We start from the raw sequence: 15388 nt of genomic DNA, 5'->3' as shown, positions 1-15388 counted from the left end.
AGACAAGGGTGGGGGTTTGGCAATTGTACACAATGTTGACTACATAAGAATCATGCACACGCTACTCGCAAGAGACACTTATGAATCAGTAAGCAAAAATCAGCTCAACCAAGCATACCACCAAGTCAAATCATATATTAATGACCTCTTTATTGATGGCCTAATAAATGTTGAGCAAAGTCAGTATCTCACTATGTTAGCTCCTAGAATCCCTAAGGTGTTTGGGATTCCGAAGCTGCACAAAGACTTAAACAACCCCCCTTTTCGCATACTTGTTGATGCACGCCAATCAATAACTTACCCCGCTGCAAAATTAGTAGACCTAATTCTTAAAAAATACGTAGAAAAGGAAACCCAGATACTGAGAGACTCATGGTCTTTCCTCGAAAGTATACAGAAAGAAGGGTTTGACAGCTCCCTCAACTTCTTGACAGTGGACGTGTGTGACCTTTATTCTAGTATCCCGCAGGACTTGGGTATTCAATGGGTTATAGAATTCTTAGGGTCAAAGGGAGCCAATAGTGACCAATGTAACCTTGTTGAACAACTTTTGGACATTATTCTGAAGAACAACTATGTCTCTTTTGAGGACAAGTTGTTTCTACAGAAAATAGGTGTGGCTATGGGGTCCCCAGTGGGCTCAAGCTTTGCTAATTTAGTTATGGCCCACTGGGAGACATCCTTTGTGTTGAACAGTACCTGGAAACAACACATTTATATGTACCAAAGGTACCTGGACGACATTTTTATTTTATTCAAAGGGGATGAGTTACTAGCTGGGGAACTTGTAGAATTTTTTAATTCTACAACAGGGTTTCTCAAGTTTACTATGAATTTTCAAGTAAACAACATCTGTTTTTTGGATATTACCCTTAGTAAACACCAAGGACAATACATATCCAAAATTTACAGGAAAAAGACATTCTCTAACACATACCTACACTTCTCAAGTTCCCACCCTAGGCACCAGAAGAAATCAGTGGTGAAAGGCCAACTGGTCAGGGTGGCTAGGATGACTACACTTGAGGAGGACTTTGTAAACGAATGTGAGAAACTGTACCAGATGTTTCGACATCGGGGATACCCAGATTCTTTTCTGGAGGGTATTTTTAGGGAAGTGACTTTAAAGAGAGAACAAGGGACTTATAAACCAATTTTGGGGCCACAGAATTTAAATACACAATCAGTTGAGACATATGTGGATGAGAATGGCATTCAAAACACTGAGGTCCCTAACAACTTGGGGGTCACGACTGTCATGACCACTAGGAGCAACACGAACTTTAAGGCCACATTTGTTTTCACTTACTGCCCAGAAGCTTTTGAAATCTCGAAGGTTCTTAGTAAATATTGGTTCTGTATATCTATGGATAACGAACCAACACAAGCCTTTGAGTTGGGACCCATTATTACATTTAGGAGGGGTACCAACATGAAACAACTCCTTGAAAGGAAACCAGTGAGTCAGAGGGGTAAGGGGGGTACTAGTAAATGCGGGACTTGTAGACACTGTGCCTACATCAACACTGGTGACTCATTTAAAATAGGCTTGGATACGTTTGTGATCCGGAAGAAGTTCAACTGTAACAGTAGGAGAGTTGTCTATCTAGCACAGTGTAAACAATGTCCCGCATTTTATGTGGGTAAAACGGACAGACGTCTGAAGGACAGGGTGTATGAACATCGCTATGCAATTAGTACAAATAAAGAGGACAATGCCCTGGCAAAGCATTGCAATAGGAATGAAGGTCACTCATTTGACTTCATGGCTATTGATCAGGTACAGGTTGATAATCACAATTTATGTAATGACAACTTATCCAAACTCCAACTGGAAAAGAAGGAACTTAGTTGGCAATTACGTTTGGGGGCACAAAAAACCCCCGGACTTAATGAGGCTTGTTCAATAATGTGTATACTCAAACTGAAAAGCCTATTAAGATAAAATGAGATTTGAGTTTTTTAAAAAAACTTTTTTAAAAAAACTTTTAAAGGAACTTTTTTAAAAAACTTTTTAGTTCAAGTATTAGTTAGGTTAAATTAGATCTTTACATATATACGTAACAGACTTCAACTTTCACGTTGTTGAAACTTATGAGTATTAGGGAAAGAATCTGCCCGAGTGAGGTAAATGGTAAAATCCCCCTTGACTTCCAAGCTGTCACTACATCTTAGCGGATTTTTAGTTTATTACTAGACCTACAATGACTTCAGGTTGACAGCGGTGGAAGGGTCAGTTATTATGATTATTATGATTATTAGTAGTGAGTTTACACTTATGTATTGTTACGGTAAACACTACCATGTCATATATTTACACACTCGTTGTTTATTTAACTAGTGTCTTCCGGAGGGTCGAAAAGTTGTTAGTGTTTTTTAATGTTTTTCAATGGTTTTAATATTAGATGTGTGGACAGTTTCAATTGCCTTAAACATCGGAATTGTTTTAAAAGTTTTAAATGCTTTAAATGCTTAAACGTTCTGTCAAGTGGAAGCTGTAATTGTAATAGTATATTATGATTTCTGTAAATAGTGATAGAGTGTGTTATTATGCACCCAATCTAGTTTGAAGCGTTGGTATGAGTAAAATCATCCGGTCATTGGATGTTTCCTGCATTCTAAAAGTATTCCAAAAGTATTCTAAAAGTAGTTCCAAAGTAGTTTAAAAGTAGGCTACTTTTTTGTAGAGTGACTCAATTTATCTTGGTTGATTTAAGTTTTTGTGTAATTATCTTAGGATAATGACTTAATTAACCAACGAATCACGCAATGTCTTGAATACTTAAATGGAACATGTGGTTAGTATCCAATGTTTGTCTGAAGTAGTTCGGGCAGCGTACCGAACGAAAAACGCTTGTTGGAGTGTTTTACATTACTTGGATTATTATTAGGCTCATTATTTGCTTGCTTTACCTTGCGTGAATAAAATACCTGTTTTTATAACATTTTAGAAGGATTCTTCGAGTGGTGTTTTTACGAGCACATTGGGTGAAACACTGCAGCTGCTTCTGAAGTCCTCCACCTCGGATACCTTTGTGGAACCCTCCCTTTGTGGTTTTTTTTTTGTTTCGTACACAGTATTGTTGTTCATGTTTCAAAAGCAAACATGTTCAAGCGTTAGTGCATGCTAGCATTGAAGTGTCATTGTCTTCCTTGGACATTCTTTCTCAGCCTTAAAAAAAGTTTAACAAATCAAAAGAAGATGTAAAGCTACCTGCTTCTTTCACTTGGTTAGTGCCGAGCGTCTATGCTGAGGCAGTATATAGGCTGACATCTGGATCTATTCCTACTGTCAAGATCATATTGGAGGCCAACAAGGTGCAGGTAGCTAACCTGTCTCCTCTGACCTATCTGATCGATCAGGCAGCTGATAAAGCCAAGAAAGGAAAACCAAAGCTAATTCTGTCTGCGGAATCTGGATGTATTCCTCAGATTCAAGTGAGAGAAGATATACCAGGGACCCACTTGGGGTACATATGAGGTCAGTTTCATCTGATATTATTTCTTTGGATGCCTTTGATGCTCCAAAGAAAAGAAAGCAAAAGAATAGACATCTCCCCTCTTGCTTCCCCTCCCCTTAGAGACCCACAGCAGGATTGGTTTAATTTGTCACACTGACTTTTCAAAGCCTTTATGTCCTCACATTCTCCTGAGTTTTAGTCTTCCCCTTTTTCTCTGCTTTCCACAAAAGTAAGAGGCCATCTTATTCAGAATCTGATTCAGAACTTCTAGTACCACTACTCATACACATAGTATGTATCAAACACAAAAATAAACATATGTGGAGGTTCTTTCAAAAAATTTACCAAAACACAAGACTGCTACTACTAACACAGTTTTCACAGAACCCATTACACACAGTAAACCAGTGACTCACCTACTAAAGCCATAAGGCATAACAGTCAAAAAACACATTTTCTTGTCATTGGAGACTCCATAGTGAGACACACGGATGTCCCACTCTCCAAGTTGGACAAGGAGAAATTCATGGTCAGGTGCCTGTCCAGTGCCAGGATTCTTCAGATCACACTTGCACTCAGGTCTCTCAGCAACAAATATCATTATAACTCTGCCATAGTTCATGCTGGTGTGAATGATCTGAGACATACCTCACTGGACTATATGAACAGAGACATGATTGAGCTCTCTGAGTATGTGACTCAGGCAGGTATGTCTCTAGCCTTGAGAAGCATGCTACCCTCACCTAGAATGATGCCACAGTATAAACAAAAAATGATTGATTTAAATAATTGGCTTAGGTTTTTGTGTCATTCAAAGGGGATCCAATTATTGTCAGCCTGGGAAGCCATGGTCAACAAACCTTGCTTCTTTGTCAGCGATGGTTTGCATCAGGCACCACTAGGCTTTCGGCTGCTGACAAAGACTCTTGCCTCCACAGCCATGCCTTTTTTAGGCAAGGTCTCAAAAATAAGCTTACCAATGTGAAATTTGCCACTCATAGCAAAATTAGGGTCATGCTGCTAAATGCTAGGAACTTAAACTAAAAACTGCACACCCAGTAACTTTTCTATCACTGGAAGATGTAGATGTTTGTGCAGTCACAGAAACATGGTTCAAGGCCTCAGAGAGTACCTTGGCCTTGCAAGGGTACAATGCCTTTCACACCTTCAGACTGCAAAACGAACATGTGAGAATCAAAGGAGGTGGTGTTTCTATCTATATTAGAGATAAATTCACCTCCCACCTAGTTAGACTGGACAACTTCATGGAGTTACTCCAAGCTCAGGTTACTGTGGGTAAGACCCCCCCATTCAAGTCATAGCCAGTTATAGATTCACCTGTATGGGTCATAACTCACATGAAGCCTATTTGACCAAACTAGAGTCAATCCAAATATTCTCGAACAGTCTGGTTATGTAGTATTTCAATTTTTCCACCGTCAACTGGGAAACCTATACTAGTCCTAACTTGCTAGTGCAAATGTTTCTTGACTTTGTTAATTCAAATGCCCTGGAACAAATTGTCTACACCCCAACAAGGGGAACAAACATTTTGGATCTGGTCCTTACCAACATGTCAAACAGATGCACTGTAGCAACTGTCAGACCCTCATTAGGTAAAACTGACCAGAAATCAGTCTCTTTCAAGCTGGCACTAACACTAGAACTCACAAAGGGTGAAATCAGACTAAAAAACTTCACCAAGACAAACTATATCCTTCTAGGTGAAGTTATAAATGCATTCCAAGCCCCAACCCTAACTGGAAGTGGTAACTACAGCAAAGCTTACACTAAAGGCCTGTATGATCACTTGTATAAGTGTATAGACTTGGCTGTACCAGAAAGAATCAAAGCCAGAGCCTCAAGTAAAAACAAGCAGCTATAGTGGACATCCAGTATTAACAAGCTTTACAATAAACACAAAAAGTTGCTGTCCAAGCAAACAAACCCAAGGCCACAACAATGGAAAAGCACCCTTCTCAGCCTCAACAGACAAGTAAAACAACTTGTCAAATCCTCTAAGGATTTCTTTGTGAAAAACTTAGCAAGCACGACCAAGGATAACCATACAGCTATGTACATAGCCTAAAAGGTAAGAGCCAAGCATTTGCTGAACTAGTACTAATGGTATCACACACACACTGACCCCACAGAGATAGCAAATCTATTAGCAGATAGGTTTGATGAAAATTTCACTCCTTTTTCTCTGCCAAACTTTTCACAAACCTTCCCCCCGAACTTCCCCCACCCTATATATCTGAAGAGCAGGTCATTAAAGCCTTGTCCATGGCAGAAAAACACAGCCTCTATGGGACCAGATGACATTCCAGGCTGTATTCTAAACAGGCTAAAACATGAAATAGTGCAACAATAACTACCCTTTTCGATCATATTCTAATCACAATCTTTGCTCCTGCGGACTGGGAACAGCAACAGTTATTCCTCTCTTCTAAGGTGGCCTAGCAACAGACCCAGGGAATTACAGACCCATAAGCCTGACCAGCCTCATCTATAAGGCTATGGAATGTATCATTATGGACCTCATAAATAAAGACATAGATGACCTCCAAACCCTGGATCCAACCCAACTTGGCTTTGTCAGGGGCAGATCCTGCCTGTTAAATCTGGTGGATTGCTTTGAAAATGTGACCAGGACCATTGACGAGGGCAAATCTGTGCAAACAGCATACCTCCACTGGCAAAGGCTTTCAACACAATCCCATAGTCAGGCATTACTGATAAATTTAGCAAACTGGATTTAAACCCCTTTGTTGTAAGACGGGTTGCCAGTTGGCTTGCATATCGGACACACACTATCAGACTAGGTGACTCCACATCAACCAGCAGACCTGTCACCAGGGAGGGTGCCACAGGGGTCAGTGTTGGGCACCCTATTGTTTGGTATATACTTCTCAGATGTTCAGGTCAAAACTAAAGAGTTATGCCTGACCAAGTTTATGGACGACTGCAAACTGGATGCAATTATTGAATCCCCAAATGATGTCAGTATACTCTAGGAGGGTCTTATGTCAGACCAATGACTTGTGTCCTAGCCATGATCTCAAACTGAATGCAAAGAAATGCATCATCATTCCCTTTGGCAAAAACAAGGTCTCTTCACACTATCAAATCAACAATACCCTTAGTACCCACAAAGTGGTAAGCAATCTGGGAATTACAAGTTGACTGCGACTTTAACTTCGACCAACATGTGTCTGCTATAGTAAGGAAGGCTTTCTATGTAACACACTTGACTGGTAAAGGCATCACTTCAAGAGCAAAGGTGGTTATAATCCCTCTATACTCTGCACTAATCTGGCCCATAATTAGTATAATGCCCATTCAGCATGTACCATACAAAGCAGCTGCAGCAATTGGAGAAACCTCAGAGGTTTCTAACAAAGAGGGACTCCAGCACATGCCTTACACAGACGAAGTCCCTGTCACTATACTCAGTATCATATAGACTCCTTAGGGGAGACGTATGCCTGGCCTACAGAGGAATCCAAGACACAAACCTAATGAACTTATCCATAGATCACATTGGACTAGAGTTACCAGTTCCAGATACCTAAATGTGGCCTGAGACTTAAACAGGATATGCTAGAGGGACACATTTGGTATAGGCTACCAATTCTTGTGAAACAGAGCACCTCTATGACACTGTTCAAGAGGAATCTGGACCAGTGGATGGGGCACCATAAATTCTTACTAGGGATAGCAGCCATAACCCTCTTGGACATGGGCAGTCATTACTGAATGCAATCCTGGGCGTTAACTAGCATGTCTATGGTATTGCATTGGGATGAAACAGCTGGGCTTGAAATGACCTCCTGGTTGATAGCCTAATAAACTTCTATGATCCTACGATCCTATGGACTATTTTTCCCAAGTGCATTCTTGCACTGATTTTGAGCCAGAAGCTGATGATACTTTGTCTTCAGACTTGCCATGCACACAGTTATGCAGCATGCTAATTTGGAGGACAATCAAGGCTCTAAATCACAGAGAAGATGTTACATATCTTTACAAGTGTTACAGAAAAGAGTTTTATCTGCATGGTATTTCTACATTCCTTTGAGGTCTTAGCTTTTTCAATGGTCTTTTCTGCTTCAACTTTTTGAAAGAAGAATTGCATACTTCACTTCATTCATCCAATAGCAGCCGTTGCTGCTTAGATCACCATTATATCACCATTTCCAATCTCAGGTTTACAAAACTTCAGGTGTGAATCAAATGTAAAGTCTGGCTGGCCAAATTCATTTTAATATTTGCTCTTGGTGGAAAGCTTTCTGCCCCAATGAAAGCAGATATGGTCCTTTATTTATTTATTTATTTAGTGGGGTAGTCACCCTAGCCCAGTCTATTTATTTATTTATTTAGTGGGGTAGTCACCCTAGCCCAGTCTATTTATTTATTTATTTATTTATTTATTTATTTATTTATTTAGTGGGGTAGTCACCCTAGCCCAGTCTATTTATTTATTTATTTATTTATTTAGTGGGGTAGTCACCCTAGCCCACTCTATTTATTTATTTAGTGGGGTAGTCACCCTAGCCCAGTCTATTCAAATCTTGTGCCACTGTGATTATAATGAAAGTATGCCTTTATAGTAGCTACCTTTATCATGTTTGTAACTTTTTCATTAAAGTGTACAAGAATACATATTTGCTCAAATGCTAGATAACAAGAATATAAAAATAGCATAAAACGTATCAGAGTGGCAGGCAGAAATGACTTTGGTAATCTGCAGCCTGATTTAGGAAGGGGATGTGGGTTTATCTGATATCAAAGAAAACATAGACCCATGTCAAGTGGAAGAGGGGCATGGAGTTGTCTGCATATAGATTGCTCAAGATGTGCCAAAAAGGAAAGATCACGGTGGTGTGGCAATCGATATAAAGTAATCTTCAAATGTCTGTACTAGTCTGCTAATGTGTGCTGAACCTAACCCTGCCATCTAAACCTAGCCCTACACTTTACCTTATAAACATCTTTCAGTAATACTACCACTATACAAAACACAGAGACACACACACACCACATGCACAACTTTAAATCTATCACTTACTCTAACTGTAGCCCACAAGCACTCACTTACTTTCTGCTTGCACACACGCACCACAAGCATCATACATGCAAAATACCAAATCTATTCCTTACTTTTGGCATTAAAAGCAAACTCAAACACTTGCCTTATCCAGCCAAACTTCCTCCTTTTAACACCACATGCTCTGAACCAAACCTGCACTTGACTTATCTGCTACACACTGTAATCGATTGACAAAATGACTCATTAACAAAGCAATAGTGATCTGAGTAGAAAGACTAAGTAAATAATACCAGAGACTAATCCAAAAAGAAGACATCGACCACCACAGCAATGAGCAGCAAAAAGCAGCATAATAAAAACAAACTAAAGTAGAAATAAAACAAGAATTTTAATAACAAAAAGGGAAGCTCTTTTGTGGAAGAACACTTCCTCAGACCTTAATACAAGACAACCGACTACAGCCCTTATCATCCGAACTGCATCAATCAACACATAGAAATCTAAAAACCAAACCAGTAAAACACATATAGCAGACACATAATTTAAGTATGACATAAATAGTGACATCTGCTGTCAGCACACAGAAATCTAAAAATGACCAATAAAAACACATATAGCAGACACATTTAAATATGACATCAATAGTGACATCTTCTGCTCATTCATAAAACAAAGCTGCTGAACCAGTCAGCTCAATGAAGAAGGCCATGCTTATGAAACACCGGCCTTAAGGAAATACTGTGATTTAAACCAGGTTTAACATTGGCTCGCAGTTTAATAATCTAGTGTAGGTCTCTGAGCTCCATCTTATTAACAATGTCACCACCCCATACATCCTAAGTTAACATTACAAGGATATTAAATTTAAAATAATGAGCAGCACTACATTCCACAAAATGTTTCACTAAAGCATTAGCCATCCTCTTATTTCTGATATCGTCTACATGCTCCAAAATCCTGTCTTTAGCATCCTCTATCCTATTTGTTTTACCATGTATGAGTCATATGCTTAACACAAAGCCAAGTAAACAACATTGACACTCTTACAGTCAGCACAAAAATGAATGACTATATGAAAATTACAGGCAGAAAGTCTAATACTACTAGCAGGCTTCACCTGAACTACATGGGGAAGTACCTAACAGATCCGAAAAAGACAAGAAGGTTTATGGAAGGTTCTGTAACACAAAACATGCTTAAGTGACTGATTATTGTGAAAAGAAAATTGTGGTGCTGGACCCAGAACTTCCTTTAAATGCTGAACTGACATAAGAATATGCCAATTCCTTTTAACAATTTCGCAAACAATACCAATATAGTTTGAATATGTGAGTACCATACACATATTACTTCTCACATGTCCCATAGAAATAGACTGTATATTGTCAACAAATCCTTCAGCAAAATATGGTTAGGAACAGTGTCTCTGAGTGCATGGACCTCATTAACAACTTCAACAACCTCAGTTAAAGAGTAACCTCTATTGATGGATTCCTTAGACAGCTCGAGCAAAGCCTCCACAGCTAGATCATTTCTATTATGCAATCTCATAGTTCTAAGGCATTGCCCTTTCAATACATTCCTAGGGATGTGTCTAGGATGTAGGCTCGTTTTATGCAAGATGCTATTCTTCCTGCAGGTTTTTTTTATCGACCTTTGTAGTAAAATCACCTAATGCACTCTAATGGAGACATCAACAAAATCAATCACAGTACATGAGCTCTTACAAGTAAATCTTAAAAAGTCAATAGTACTGTGTAGATAATCAATGAAGGAGGAAAAATTATACTCAGTTCCTTTCCAAACTATGAAGATGTCATCAACAAAACACCTTCAGTGACATACTCAATGAACGGATTACTAACATACACTGATTCCCGTTCTCATTGTTCAAGAACTAAGTTGGCATGCGAGTTTGCACAAACAGTAACCATAGCCACACCAATCAGTTGGAGGTAGTAAACATCACCAAAAACAAATACATTATTTTTCAGAATGAGCTCAAGGAGTGAACAAATGAGCATAGACTTATTGTTAGAGAAATCACTACAGGTGGTCAAAAAAGCTCTCACGTCATCTATACCTGCCTCATTATGTATAACTGTAAACAAAGAACTGATGTTCAAGGTGACAAGAAGTAAATTCTCTTTATCAGTGAGCATAGTAGACCATGAATACAAATCAGAAAGAAAATTCTTGGTGTCTTTAAAGATGCTTGGAATACCATCTAGTATATGTTGAAATGCTTTCTCAACAATTAACAAGAGGGGTTCACTGATCCATCCTCTACTGGAGACAATTGTATGCATTGGGGGGGGGGGTCCATCAAACTCTTATGCACTTTAGGTAAACTACTTCATTGAGCTGATTGGCTCAGAAGGTTTGTTTTATGACTGAGCAGCAAATGTCACTATTGATGTCATATTTAAATTATGTGTCTGCTATTTTTATTGGCTGGTTTTTAGATGTCTGTGTGTTGATTGGTACAGCTCTCTTGATAAGGGCTGCACTCTGTTGTCTTGTATTAAGGTCTGAGAAAGCGGTCTTCCAAGAAAGTGCTTATCTTTTTGTTATTAAAATTCTTGTTTTATTTGTACTTTATTTTATTATACTGTTTTTTGCTTCTCATTGCTGTAGTGGGCGAAGTCATCTGTTTGGTTTATACTTTGTTGTGGATTTGTTCGACTTTTGCCGGCAGGTGTTCCTGTTTCTCTTCTGCATACCAGAAACTAATCACCACACAACAACTACATCCATGCCTTTCTGCAACAAAACTATAGCTGCTTGCAAGAATCACCAGACAAATTCAGTTTAATGCACTGCACATCAAGGCTGAAAAATGAGATGCTCAACAGTAATGTTTGTTCAAGTTTTATAACTGCACATGTCCCAACTCCACTGCTCTGTATCTGACTTATTGCAGATGCCCACACATTCTCACTGCATATGCCTGATTTTACCCTGCAGTGGATCACACCTATAAAACAAATGCAGATAGTGTTTACACTGCCTGCCTGAGTAATGGGGTGCAAATTGTCATGAACTGTGCTTGCTCGTGCATGCAGACCAGCTGTGAGAGTATGCTGTAATTGTCCCATTCTTATATGTTATGATATATGCCAGGCATTGTGTTGTCAGTTAATATAGCTCTGTGTAATACAACACAAAAGTCTTGTGTGCCAGTGTCTGTGTGGGTTTACACAAGGGACCGACCACACTCTATGGGCAGACAACTTTCTGTAATGAAACTGAACATCATGTTACTGATCCAGCAAAGATATATATGCATCTAGTCTCCCTCACTGCCATCTCAACACCCACAAATACTTGTAACTTACATGGGATGTCCACATCCATTCTGAACATAGTGCTATCAAGGTACACAACAGTATGTGCAATATAGACAACAAGTACAGCAACAACCACATCTTCATTGTGTTGATAAGCTTCTGTTACTGTACTTTGCATCCAGTTCATGGTAATTTAGAATAATGCTCAAGCATGTATTACATAATGCTTAGGAGTACTTCTAGAATACTCCATAGTGTCAATATTGATACAAGTATTTGCAGGTATATGCCATGAACAAGAGAATGAAACTATTCAATGTTTGTGCTGCCTCTGATATGAGTAATAAACCTTATTTGCATACTGAGAAAATAATAACATGTATTGTATGAAACTTATTACATATGCTCCATGCGGTAGCATAAATTATTTTCAGGTCAACTAATCTTAACTAGAATGAGTCAACAGAATCACAAAGTGTTAGATTGTGCATGGTAGAACCACAGTTAGCATGAGTGTCTTGACTTCAAAGGACTTGTTGCAGTGTAAGATGGGGGTACACTTGTTTTTATTCAGTGAATTTGACCATGAGGGGAGATAGTGATTTTCATTCTTTAACTCTCAGCCTTTGAAAGGATATTAATTGTTTTATGCGACTTTGATATGGCTATACATTATTAGATTAGAGATCAGCTCTACTGAATTCTCCAATTATAGGCCAATAGCTATACTCTCTCCACTTGCAAAGATTATGGAAAAATGTATTCATAGACAACTCATGCACCATCTAATCCAGAATTGCCTTATGGCAGACACTCAGCATGGCTTCTGTCCTCATCACAGCACTACTTCAGCCCTCCTAGCCTTTACTAACACCATAAACCATAATCACAACAATAATTATATATCCTCAGCCCTCTTTTTGGATCTTTCCAAGGCATTCGATATGGTTGATCACCAACTTTTAATCCACACCCTGCAAACATTCTGTCTAGATACTGGAGCCCTCCAGTGGTTTCAATCCTACCTGAATGGTCGACAGCAGGCTGTCCTCTGGCAGGACAAACTCTCTAACCTTCTACCTAACACCGTTGGAGTACCACAAGGCTCTATACTAGGGCCCTTGCTGTTCTCCATATTCATTAATGACCTTTATACTGTCATCCCAAAAGTCAGCTGTATCCAATATGCTGATGACTCTACTCTGATTTGCTCAGCTACATCCCCATTAGAGTTATGGTCAGCTACCCAGACCACCTTTAATACAGTAGAAAACTGGCTTTCTGAACATCGTCTGATCCTAAATCCCAAAAAAACTAAAATGCTGTTATTTTCACCAACACGTAGGTCTACCGCTTTCACCTTTACCATAAAATCAAATGATGGCACAATAATCTCCCCTGACCCATCTACAAAACTATTAGGTGTCATCATAGACAATAATATAAAATTTGACCTACATGTTAACCAAACTATCAAAACCATCAATAAAAAACTAGGGTCACTTTACAGAATAAAAGCCTTCCTAACCCCTCCCGCTAAAATTGCCATAGCTCGCTCTCACCTTCTTTCAACCCTTCTGTATGCATCCCCTCTACTCTCGAATTTAAACAAGAATGTCCTTAACAAACTCTCAATTTGCTACAACCACTTTGCCAGGTTTGCCACTGGGCTGCCTTTTAGGACACATCATTGCATCAATCTAAATCAGTTTGGTTGGCTTGAACTACCTAGCCTAATCCAGTATAACCAACTGATTATGGCCTATAAAATCCTCTATAATCCGGACAATACTCCTGCACTTAAAAATATTATCACCCCCTATAACAATCCTAGACTGCTTCGATCCTCTAACAAACTACTAATTCAGACTAGCAAAATTAATAACACAGCCGGTGATTCTAACTTTGCAAACTCTGTAAGTAGAACCTGGAACTCTCTTCCAGCTGATATTACCTTACTTTCCACCTTAGGTCAATTTAAAACTAGACTCAAACAACATTTGTCACTTAACTGGCTATGTCAATGTATCAAGCCTGGCTAACTCTCTCTAGAATGTGTAAAAATCTGTTAACCAGTTCACTGTGTAATTTAATTTAATCCTGACTTGTGCTCAGGATTAACTGTAACCTGCGGAACTTGTTTAACTTGCTTACTTATGTAATCTCTGTAAATAGTCTGTTTGTAATATGTAATGCTGGTGTTATGTAATGCTGTATCTGCTTACCCTTTGAGCTTTTCTCCCAGGGCCTCCACTGAAAATGGACATGCATCCAGTCGGACTATCCGGTCAACAAAAGTAAAATAAAAATAAATAAAATAAAATGAACAGATATCTGGAAATGCGGCACGTGTGGATTTTTAAAAATAGATTGCCTACTTAGTGATTAGTGATAGATGATGGATAACTTATAATTACACATATAACAGGTCCATTGTCAAGAGGATAGCAAGAAATGTGAAGCATTAGAGGAAAGAAATGATTTCTCTGATGTCACATGATTATATTTGGAGAGGTGGAAGGGTAAGAATTTCAGGAACAGGAGAGAATATGTAAACAGAATTGTCCTTGGAATGGAAGCTGCTTGGGTTCTGCAGGAGGTAAGAAACAATTTACAGTCCTGCTCCTAAGAGTAGGATCCTGTGGGTCTTGTTATTAATTATTTCAAAAATGTTTTCTATGTACCAAAACAGTTTCTCATGCCCCAAAACTCATAGCTCTACAAAAGTAGAGTGTACTAAGGGATTGCTGTAACTGGGAAGAAATCTAGTGATCTACATGTGTGCAGGGGATGGATGAGTTTACAGAGATTAAAATAAGCAAAGCCCTTGAATGTTGGAGGGAAGTCTCACATTGTTTAATTTATTCATATTGTTTAGGTTTCTAATTATGTGACAGGAGTGGACTCTGATCGTTAAGTCAGAGCATAATTTAAGTTCATGAAATCAGTTCTGCTTACATCATTGATGTTTGTCAACAATTGTATGCTATCCCATGACAGTAACCATCTGGTTTGCATTTTGTTGGTAGAATTGTAGCACTTTTATTACCCATTGGGAGATGTCATGTTAATCTAGGAAAAAATAAGAGCGCATCATGTTCTGACTAAGGAAATCAAAGTTCTTGGCTCCCTTATTGATCCTGGTTGACTGAAGATCTTTTCATAGGTTCATAGGAGGTTACTAGACTAATGACCCTAGAGCCCTTACATACCTAGCCATATTTATCCAGATTTGCCCCAATTGATGGTGGTTAGGTGAGTGAAGTTTGCAGAGGTAAGGGTCTATGGTAGTCAGTAATAACTTCATCTTTCCAGGATGGACATGGGCACCACCCCAGGAATGAATTTGCGATCACCCAACCGTTGATCTAGATTGCTTTTGAGGAGGGTCAGGGAGGGGCTCTGTTTCACAAGAACTGGAAACGTGTTCCATTGAAGTGGCAGTCTCTGGGAGATGTATCTATCTCTTCAGCATAACCTGTTTATCTCAGAGTCTAGGTTAAATTCCCTGAAGCGAGTGACCCTCCTGCAGTTTTATTTATGAATGTGTAGCATTTTCATCAGTGCCAGGTCAGGGACTGCCT

The 15388-nt window shown here is 39.0% G+C and overlaps 1 protein-coding gene across 2 annotated transcripts in view; it reads left to right on the top strand.

The window, feature by feature from the left end:
* The window catches only part of TAFA3 (TAFA chemokine like family member 3), a 1368023-nt gene that overhangs the window by 1145279 nt on the left and 207356 nt on the right, over window positions 1–15388 (top strand). The window lies entirely within an intron of this gene.

Source organism: Protopterus annectens, chromosome 7.part0 (assembly GCF_019279795.1).
Source record: "Protopterus annectens isolate FY-2018-M chromosome 7.part0, PAN1.0, whole genome shotgun sequence".
Taxonomy (NCBI): domain Eukaryota; kingdom Metazoa; phylum Chordata; order Ceratodontiformes; family Protopteridae; genus Protopterus; species Protopterus annectens.
Note: the sequence above shows the minus strand (reverse complement) of the source record. Positions and strands in the feature narration are given on the sequence as shown.